Source organism: Akebia trifoliata, chromosome 10, assembly GCF_017979445.1.
Source record: "Akebia trifoliata isolate Shusen 1 chromosome 10, ASM1797944v1, whole genome shotgun sequence".
Classification (NCBI taxonomy): Eukaryota; Viridiplantae; Streptophyta; class Magnoliopsida; order Ranunculales; family Lardizabalaceae; genus Akebia; species Akebia trifoliata.
The window spans coordinates 25,896,810-25,905,989 of record NC_141384.1 but is presented as its reverse complement, the minus strand read 5'-3'; the positions used below and the strand labels follow the sequence as shown (position 1 = coordinate 25,905,989).

Genomic DNA, 9,180 nt, shown 5'->3' with positions numbered 1-9,180 from the left:
AAGTGGGAAGTACAAGCTTCCATGCCATGCAAATAATTCTTCAAAATTGTAGGGATATGTGTTATTAAGATTTTTAGCAAGTTCATGAATAATAGATAAGTTATGCTAACTTAATGAATGTTCTCATTATTCAGTTATTCTTTTATCTATAACAATAACATATGTTTATACTTAAGAAAAAAAAAAGAACAAAGGACATAAGACATACCTACAACAAGGATGTTCTGAGTTTGTGCTAAAAGAAGAAGAAAGTTTGAGCAACAACTTCTCAATGATTTAACAACCTTATGCACAACTTCTAAAGTCTCTAACAAAGAGAAAAAAATGAAGAGAAGATCAAATAACATAAAAGTGGGGAAGAAGAGCTACATAAGAAGAAAAAGAACAAAAGAACTCACTTGCGATCTGCAACTACTCCTTCCCAGGGATTGATGTGCAACTGCAATTCCTCTCCAGAAAAAGAAAACAAAGCTTACATAGTCATGTGTTGTATTTATAAGGAAAAAAGGGAAGAGTCCTTGAACTCATAATTGTGTTTGGGACGAACTGAAACTCTTCGTTGCTTCGGGTACTTGATATCTCCAACATGTGGTATAATTACTCTATGCTCTTTTAGGTTTAACTTTTGAAGGGAAAAAGCTTTTATAAACCTATCAACATGGTCAAGGGCGCACTATCTCCAGCTACCTTTTGACATTAGATCCTTGAGGGGGCATCTTTAGGCATCAAAATTTAAAAAGACATTGCAACTCTCTAAATTATCAAAAAATCTCTAAAATCTAATTTGGGCCTACATATTTCAATTAGGACCCATTGATCGAGACGGACCTCATATGATTTGAATTTGGACTTTCGTAGATAAAGATGTGATCTAAACAAAATCAAATAATCCACATATTAAGTATTAGGCCTTACACACAAAAAATGAATTTGACCCAATAACAATCCATAGAATCCTTGAAATTGGATTTGAACAAATTTAACCTTTAAACAAACCAATCAAAGCTCTTGAAGTTGGAGCATAATTGGAAAACTAAATTATCTTTAAGTCTATAAATACCAAAGCCTCCTTCAATTGGAGGGAACTGGGATCACTTTCTCTCAGAAGACAAAAGCCCTCCATCTAAAGAAAAAGAAGCTCTCAAGTCCTCATCCAGAAAGACGAAGTAAAGTTTTTCAAGAGATTCAGACTCTGATTAAAGAGAAGATCGAACCTAAAGCCCTTCTTCTAATGTCAATAAATCTTTCTCGATCGATAAAGCACGAAGTCAAAGGGAAGAAAATCTATAGAAGCATCTACAGAAGATCAAGCACAAATAAATCCATCATCATGGCAACCTTCTTAGTCGATCACAGGTGAAGCCTAGAGAAAAGAAAGCTACACACACATCACCATTTTTGTTTTTGTATTTGACTATTAATCAGAGGAAAACATTGAGATCTATATATTCTTTTTATTAAATCAATATAAAATTATTTGCGATCTTATTTCACGAATATTGAGGTAGATTTGTGAAATTTATTATCAACAGACCTATAAACATAAAGATATTGGCATTCTTCTGGATAAAAAAGAAAAATAAAAGGCATGTGAATGATGTTTTGTTGGTGTAATTTTGAAATTAAGTATAATTTTCAGCTTGATTCCATGACCTTTCCTTGCTATTTGGATAAGATATTTGAGATTATATATGTAACTAAGACTTGTACAAGCCTAAGGTGGGGTTGTCAACCGACTGAGCTTCAGCCTAACCTGGCTTGTCCAGGATTGGATTTAGGTAGTGTTAGTAGGCCCATTTAGTTATTAAGTCAGACTAAGTTCTAGGCTTGGTTAATGTTTAGGGCCAGGTCGGATAATCACTTGTTGACACCCGTATGTTAGGATTTAAGGTTGTTAATGGGCCAGGTTAGACTATTAAGAGTAGAGTCGCTATAACACCAAGGTAGGTTGTGAGTTCGATACCCAGTATGAGCAATAATTCCTCGAGGCCACCCACGAGGGCGCACCCTCACTTATCCAGTGTGTGTGATGTGCGGGTGTTGCATGTGCCCAACAATGTGTGGACCGCCTAGGGGATGGGACCCACACGTCTTGGCCCAGCCTCTGGCTCTTGTTTTTTCTGTCCCACTAGTCAAACTTAAGTTCGGATACTCCCGTCATAAAAAAAGGAGAGTAGTGTTACAATCCAAAACAGTCTCGTTCCTATAACAACACGTGTGTAGCACATTTTTATTGGAGTTCAAAGACATTGGGCTGTTTTCACAGCTTTGTTAAAAGCCATCTCATGAAGATTAGAACCAAGCTATATCACTAGTCTCCATCTCCTAGTCTTCTTGCTCGATTGTAGTGCCATTGAAGCTCTTAGGCAACTAGATCACAAACTCACAATCCATGTGCAATGTGATGTCCCGAATTCCTTGCATTCTTGGCCTAGCAAATTCTCTTTCATGAATCAGGATCCTACACTTGTCATTTTGTGATTGAGTGATTTGCACAATCTGACGAATTTTTTAATCGAACTACTAAATACGACATTTATTAAATAGATAGGAAAATTTATATTCGAGAATTCTCTACGATTTGAAGGCAATAAGAAGGAGATGTATTCTTATTTCATGATACCCTTACTACCCAACTTTCATGTAATGGAAAAAAAAATTGTTTTGTTCGTTCATCGTTTATCATCATTATTCACTACGTGAAAATTTTCAAAATTCGACGGTCCAAAACCGTCGAATTATGGGACAATTCGACAGTCTCGACCGTCGAATTGGGCCGTCGAATTTGGTCTTGTCGAAAAATTATTCGGCAGTTAAAAACCATAGAATTTAGAGATATAGCGACGGTTGGAGACCGTCGCTATAGAGGAAAATCCCGTTGCAACAGCCATGGATATGGACTTATAGCGACAGCCTCTGTAGCCTTTAGCTACGGTCTCCGACCGTCGCTATAGGGTATTATTTAAAAAAAAATTTATTAGGTCCCCAACTAGAACTCGCCCAATCTGGAACTCGTTGGAGAAATATATTTTCACGTTTCAAATCCCTATATATTATACCTGTATAAAAACAATGATTTTCCATGAAATACTTATGTTTGTTTGATGACATAAATGGGTTAATGTGAACATGTTTTTAGCAATCAACAAAATTAAAAATTGATTCTATCAATCACTAGTGAAACAACGAGATTGGGTTGGCATGGACCAAAGGAACACCAATCTGATGGACCGCACCACACGCTCACAAGGAACCTAAAAACATAATCGGGGGCCTCATTGATATGTGGATCACAAAATTCTGAGAACTCTACAAAATGATAAGGTGCCACGTGGATGTAAAAGCATAAAATTCTAAAAAAAGAAACATTTTTCATCGTTGATGAACACATTTGATAAATAAAAAGCTCACTATTACAGAAGATTCAAGCCAGAGCACTCTAGATTTCTGCCTGATTGCAGATTCCTCTTGCCTAGTTTCACTCTAGATTGTTTCTCTTTGCTGAACAACACTCCACATGTCTCTACCAACTTGGCTAAGTTGGCACTTCAATGAACATAAATTTTAACGGAAAAAATATAATATGTTCTGTGACAAATATGCCATTGTAGATTAATCAAAAAGAGAGTATTAAATCGGTTAAGAGGACACTAAAGGAAATTGTAAAACAATTCAAAGTAATTTTCATTTCAAGAGGATAATGAACAATAATGGTATTTAATTTTATGATAAAATCATATAATCTAACATCCACATCAAGGGTTTCAATATCCTTCACGAACCTAACCTTGACCTTGGCTTTTAAAGACCAGTTACAGCAGTTCACCCAAACATGCAGAGAACATATTGATTGCATGTAAAAAAGAATACATATGTGAATGCTTACATGCTTTGCCACCCCAAGGATTGATCTTTATAGTCTCGATGTTCTTTTTCCTAATCGGTTCCTCTCCCACAATCTTCTTTATAGTCCCGTCTCACCACGAACTTACAAACAAATACATGCCTGCAATACAAGATTAAAAACAAATAGGTATCACCTTAAGCTTTAAATCCGAACTTCTAAGTTGAGAATAGCAAGAACACACCACTTTCTTAGAACAAGTGCATCACAAGTCTCCCAATAATAAAAAAATATACACCATACAGCTTTAACAATTAAAAGAACTTTTATTGCCATCTTGTAATAGAAACATTTCTATGTCTTAACTATCAAATATTTGGGGACCATCTTGTAATAAATCTCATACTCCATTATGAGATCGATTGGTCGATTATCAGCTCCCCATAATTGATTGTGAGTGATGTAAATGGTATTTAATAATTTACATAAATAGAAGCAATTTGTCATCGAAGCCTCTTTTCTGCAATATATATAAATAATCCTGAAAGATTAGTTGGCCTAAAAGTTGTTAGGATGTAGAAGAATAATTTATCTTTAATTCTTCAAAACTACTCAACTGAAATATTTGGAAACATTATGAGAATCCAAAAGAAATATAATTTGTTGATTGGTGCTTTTCTTCTTCTGTTGCTGCTGCTGAGGAGTGAAGACACAAGATAATTTACAACTGTGAAATTTAGACTTTTCTGGGCATCCATTCCTGAATCCCCAATCCACTCTCCACTTCCACTTGTGTGGGAAACTCTGTTGACTTCTAATAGAGTCCTTGTGCTTAATCTAATGAGTGGTGATCAACATTTAGATAGAAAACTTTGAATGTACTTAATCTAATGGTGTTGGACTTCTAATACCCAACTTAGTTACTAAAATGCAAGTTGTTGGTACAGAGTACCTATGCAGCAGAACAATAACAAAGTACTATAGGTATATCCACATTATTAATAACAATGGCAGCAATAAAGGAGAAAAGGGGAAGATAATCAACCACACAAGAACTTCAATTGTGCACTGCTAAGGCTGGTCCTTGTGCTTCATGGACAGCATAAAATGCAAGTTTGCGGCAGAATATTTTGATAAATAGTAACAATCAGCCTAAATATTTTTTTAGAAATATGTTAAAAACATGTAAATAATTTCCCTCTATAACAAATCACCGACTCCACTGGGGATCGAACCCAGAATCTCTGGTTTCGTAGACCAGCGCCTTATCCATTGGGCCATGGAGTCATGACTGAATTCTTGGCATAAAAGGAAAAAATTATAAAAAAGTTAATTAAAAAAGAATTATCATTAAAGACCAAAACCCAAGTGGGTTCATTTATCACTTGTCCCTCAAAGGGAAGACTTATCGCTAGAGATAGTGTAGAACAACATCTTGAAGATGCGTGTGAGCCTAAGGTGCTTAAATAGTATCTAAGAATCCAAAATCAGAAAGGTTGCTTTCCTTTTGAGGTTATACCAACAGATTATGGAGATTTCTAGCTAATGTTAGAAGAGCTCATACAAAGTTTGCTGATAACATTCATATCAGAATTGGGTATGACTGAACCAACCACAATAAGACTAAAACATAGCCAAGAAGTAAAATTTAAAACCTTTAAGCACAAAAGATGAATGATCTTCCATCTTTTTCTCACCAATATAAACAAAGCAAAGTCATAAAGTAAGCTTGAAACTATCAACACATTAACAATAAAATCCCTGAATTATGAAGTCAAACTTTCAATCTCATAAAATCAAGACACCTAAATTGGGCTAAAAGAATTTAGCAGTTGATAATAAATCAACATCTTAGAATAATAATCCATTTCAATAGATCCTATAGCAGAAGCAAAGATTGTGATTGATCTAAACTAGCATAAACATTAATGGATAATAGGAAAATATGTTCTAAACAGTGATGATGATTAAAGCTTCTGACATGGTCGTGCATCAAAATAAAAGAATATAGAGAACCTTCACAAGATCAAATAGCCAAGTGTAATCTAATAACGAAGTGTGGTGCTGTCATGGAACATCGTTCATGTATTATTTACGTTTAATTTGATTTTTTATTTAGAGCTAGAGATAGTCGCACACAGCAATCTCCTCTTGCAGGGGAATGCCACGTATATGGTCAAAGATGCGCCTTAGTGCAAATTTTGGAACCCCACACAAAGCCTCTAGTAACACTTTCACAACAGGGAAAAAAGGCACCTTAGTGGAAGTTTTGGAACAGCAAAAATCATGCAGCCTTGCAAAAAAGGCTTGAGAAGTTGAAAGATGCAATTCAATAGAGAGTAGATTGAAAATAAACCACTCATCCCCCAAGCCCAAACTCTCTTATGCAATTCAATAGAAAGCAATAATATTAAAAATGAAATCAATAAATCAAATCCAGATGAACGGTCTTACAATAGTGAACTCAAGGAATGAGAACCATGTTTGGGCCAATCCAGTTGAATGGTCTTACAATAGTGAACTCAAGGCCACTCTCAGCAACCTCTCCTAAGCAGGTTTTTTTAAGGCATTTAAGATCAAACATCTCATTGGAATAACCTTATTATAATAGAAGTACATATTTTATGAGAACTAGCTTACCAAATATTAGCCTTTCAATCAGTTGGTTTGCACAGGCATAAGACCACCTCTGTTTAGCTATTGGATTGAAAACACAGGGCGAAGAATCTTCTTTGCGTATATAGAAATCTGGTTTCTGCTTAGAAGACAAAACAATACACTTGTGTGTAAGGCCAATATTTCAACTTAAGTACAGTCCCCCACTTCTAATCACTCGACATAACAAAGATAAAACATTTCATGGATACACTTAAAAAAGCAACATTTTTTACTTTTGCAATTTAAAAAACTTAAAAATATTGTTTAAGTTAATTTTTAAAAATTAGAACCTTAACTTATCTAATTGTAGGTTTTCCAATCCAAAACCAGCTCTCTAATGTTAAACTAGCTAAACCAAACAAAACCATGCATTGATAGCATACTTGTTTTAAGTGATAAAATAGAGAACAATAAGATTATTCAAATCCAGATGCAATTATTAATGATATTTTCTGGACATTTCCATTAAATTATGCAGGTTAGTGAAAGCTAAGGATGACCATAAAACCTTATTGGCTCTCGAATGGATATACCTTCCACGTATTCTTTATTATATATACATCTTATAAGAAAGAATAACATCAATCCTCTCTCATTATTTACTAATTGTGGTGAATTTTCAAGTTGACATTGAAAAGAAAATGCTTAAAGCTTTTCTGTAAATGGGGTTGGTGGCCTAAAAGGCGAAAAAATGGGAATTACCAAGTAAAAGAACAAGGAAATACCTTGTTCAAGGGATGGATGTTGGGGGGGCGGGGGTCAAGGGACTAAGTTTCGGCGTTCTTTGTGAAGTCAGTGCAGGTCTGGCAATTGCAGTCTGAGATTCAGATAGTGAAGGTTAAAAATATTTATTTCTTAAACAAGTAGTGCAACTCCTAATGTCACAGAACAAGTGCAACTCTCTTAAAAATCAAGAGAACTCTCTCCCTCTCTTCCATATTCAAAATATAGATGCAATCCCCATTTTCCAGTTAAATTGATGAATCCAATTCAAATCCAGTTGAATCTATGACACTCAACACAATGAGATAAATCTAAATAATGGGAGATAAAGTTGAAACTCACCAAATCAAATCAAGATCCAAACTCCTCTGTATGTGCTGCTTGGAGCTCAAAGAATGTCTGAGGGGAGATTGTACACATTAGAGAGAGAAATTACAACAAAAGCTATTAAAAAAATTAATTCAATAGAGGTAGGGTGGGGCAACCAACTGTAAGATTTGAGATAGACAAATCAGGGGAAAAAATAAAAAATCTAAAAAACATAATCCTCAATTTTCTTCCAATCACGATCAAACCTACGTTAGAACAAGATGCTAAGTTCCAGATTCAGGTATGAATTCCACGCAAGAGAAGTCTCATTTAACATCGGATATATAAATCATAAAAATGCATATATCATAAAAATGCAAATCCGTCCTAGAGCATCTGAATTGAAATCATATTAATGGTAGATGAGATCTTAAAATCTCTCCATTTCAGCATCTAACCCAAAAATAGATCTTCGACTCCATTTAAGAAAGCAAACAACAATGCAAAGTGACTAATCAAGATTCTTGGATATTTCAATAAACAATGATAAAAACAACACTCAAATGTTAACTATTGAAGATCATAATTCAACAAAATAGGAAATTTCTTGTGAGAGATTGAAAGAACTTACAGTTGCAAGCTTCGAGGAACTTATTGTGGTCTTCTTCAATCCAAGGATTTGAGCTTAGTTCTTCGATTTGATCTCCAATCTCGACAAGGGAGATGAAAAAGAGATTGAGAATATCAGGGTTTGAAAGAGATAAGGGAGAAAGAAAAAACTATTTTTGATTCCTCTAGAAAAAAATTCGGGATTGAAAGAGATGAGAAAGGTAAGGGAGAGAAGACAAATATAGTTTTTACTTTTTAGCTGGTTTTGTGAGTTTTCGATCGAAACGAGAGATTGGGAAGAAGAGTTGTGAGTTTTCGATGGAAGAGTCGTGAGAAAGAAGAATGAGTTTTAAGGTTTTTTTTTTTTTTTTTTCTTTTTTGTTAAAAAGAAAATTTAGGTGGTTCGTTGGGCTTAGCCCGTCGAATTATTTTGTTGGGCTTAAACGTGGATTTTGGGCCACGAAAAATTGACGTGAGACTTGGGCCGCCGAATTTAAAGCTATATTAGTAGCGAATTTTAGCTTTTTTGAGGTAGTGATTGTGGGTTTTGGTAATGCATATTTTGACATCGGAATGGGTTTAAAATCAAAACCATCTATATATACCTATTGGATCAGGCCCAAATTAGAAGCCAACGATGCAAATTTTGAATTTATAAAACAAAAATACCAGAAACCACAATAACAATTAAGAAGCATATATTTCTATTTTATTTGATCTTTTGACGCTGCATTTTATTAAGAAAGTTTGTCACTTAAATCTGTCCCGAGTGATATGAACTGCCATGTATACCTCCCAAAATATATGTATAGATATGATTATCTATCAAGTTTAGAAAATTTTAATTAGTGAGATTTTGATTTTATTTCTTTCTTAATATTTGTCACTTAAATCCGTCCCGGGTGATTTGAACTCCCATATATTCCTTCCAAAAAAGAAAATTTATATACGGTAATGTTAGTAAGACTATCAAATTTAGAAAATTTTAATTAGAAAGATTTTCATTATTTTTCTTTCTTAATATATTCTTTAAAATT

At 34.4% G+C, this 9,180-nt stretch overlaps 1 long non-coding RNA gene and 1 other non-coding gene across 2 annotated transcripts; both read right to left on the bottom strand.

Annotated features, from left to right (window-relative positions):
- Positions 1–3,635: 3,635 nt before the first annotated feature.
- Positions 3,636–7,856, bottom strand: LOC147393451 (uncharacterized). Its single transcript, XR_015182195.1, has 3 exons — positions 7,568–7,856; positions 6,485–6,599; positions 3,636–4,006 (listed from the first exon to the last, which is right to left on the bottom strand). It is a non-coding gene; the product is annotated as an uncharacterized LOC147393451 (long non-coding RNA).
- On the bottom strand, positions 5,059–5,131 carry TRNAR-ACG (transfer RNA arginine (anticodon ACG)). Its single transcript has one exon. It is a non-coding gene; the product is annotated as a tRNA-Arg (tRNA).
- Positions 7,857–9,180: the final 1,324 nt, after the last annotated feature.